The following is a 1596-nucleotide window of genomic DNA, read 5'->3' as shown; positions in this document are numbered from 1 at the left end:
AGTGAGCGTGTGGGTGAGTGTGTGTGTGTGTGTGTGTGTGTGTGTAAGTGTATGTGTGTGTGTGTGTGTGTGTCTATGTACATGTAAAAAAGGAACACACAAGTACACACACACAGACAAACAGAGCAGACAGACACAAAACGAGCCGTTAAACCTACCTAGAAGAATATTAAAGCATCCAGGGAAAAAAGGAGTGATACGTGAGGGTAGATGGTGGAGGACTAAAACAACTGTTTAAAAAAAAAAAAAGGAGAGAAAGAAAAATAATTACAAAACTGAGATGGTTTTGAGTCTCTTTCACAATTCTAACCAACTTTCATTCAGGGAGCATCACACTTTTGGGATGAAGGGAGGGATGGAAGAAAGAGGGGATGATCAGAGGAGAGAGATGGGAAGGAGGGACAGGTGAACGAATGAAGGGGGTCATAAATAGTTAAAAATGAGTGAAAGAGTAAAAAAAAACTTGCCCCTTCTTTCTCTTCTCTCCTGTCTCGTCATAAATAGACAAAATTATACACCATATAGATGGAGAAATAGATCAGGAGGCAAATGATGGAGAGAGCGAATAAATGAAAAGATGATGTGCCTCCAAGCACCACGATGAGAAAGAAGAAGAAAACAAAACGAAAGAAAAAAACAAATAGTCCAGTGCCTTCCGTTTTTCTTCTTTGCTTTTAAACAGGGAAGGCAGTCACTTTGTTCCTGCTGTCCAGTTGTTGCATTAAGTTCTTTTTCTCTCACTCTTTTTTCCTCTCTTTCTTTCTCTTGGCTTCTGTAGAAGGAGTCCTCCGTTTGCAGTAAGTAATAGCCCTTTTCCACAGACAGTGACTGAGGCAGAACAGTAGGAAGAGGTGTAATGGTTGCAATGTCTGCCAAAGAATTCCACACATGGAGTCTGTGCTCTCTCTCACTCTCACTCGCTTGGTCTCTCTCTCTGCCCTCCCTTACAGGACAGAGCGCTGTGGAGTAGGAGCGAGGCAGAGAAAGGAGAATGAGAGGGGGCCCTCTACAGGATTACTGCACAACTGAGAGAAAGAAAGAGCGTGAGAAAAAGAGGAAGAGCTGGGAATGTTTCCTCAATTCCAGTTCAATCAAACTGAATATAAATGAGGCAGTGAATGTATAGCTGTACCAATACACATCTGATAAATGTCATATAGCTGTGCAGTTTAATATTGCGGATCCTCAGATCCTTCAGTTTGAATAAACAAAAATGTTATTATATACACAATATGGGGTATTTTACCAAACACAAGATTAGATTAGATGATGCAAATAATGAAAGTTTGAAATGCATTTACTCAACTATATATGTGGATTTTATATAATTTTTTCAAAAAAAAATAAAAAGGAGATGATGAATCAGTGGCAATAGTAAAGCGTAATGTCACAACCAAATATGAACTCATGTCACACTGTACATACATACATGGGTCAAAGACGTTAAGATGTCCGCATCAAAAGAAATTTACAAAAGTGATTTTATGTCCATAGAAAGCACATTAAATGTAAGTAAAGTGTCTACTTTTAAGGTTTCAAATAAGTTTTTGAAGGATAAAATGTCAAAATTTGGTTGAAATAATGTTACGTTGTCAT

General features: G+C 38.3%; 1 protein-coding gene across 1 annotated transcript in view; it reads right to left on the bottom strand.

Annotated features, from left to right (window-relative positions):
- Positions 1-223, bottom strand: part of LOC107718709 (glutamate receptor ionotropic, NMDA 2B-like) — a 99856-nt gene extending 99633 nt beyond the window's left edge. Inside the window, exon 1 of the mRNA XM_016525910.1 lies at positions 159-223. The gene's annotated coding sequence lies outside the window, so the exon portion shown is untranslated. The remainder of the gene's footprint in view (positions 1-158) is intronic.
- Positions 224-1596: the final 1373 nt, after the last annotated feature.

Source organism: Sinocyclocheilus rhinocerous, unplaced genomic scaffold, assembly GCF_001515625.1.
Source record: "Sinocyclocheilus rhinocerous isolate Xijiao unplaced genomic scaffold, SAMN03320098_v1.1 scaffold1334, whole genome shotgun sequence".
Classification (NCBI taxonomy): Eukaryota; Metazoa; Chordata; class Actinopteri; order Cypriniformes; family Cyprinidae; genus Sinocyclocheilus; species Sinocyclocheilus rhinocerous.
This window is presented reverse-complemented; position numbering and strand designations above follow the sequence as displayed.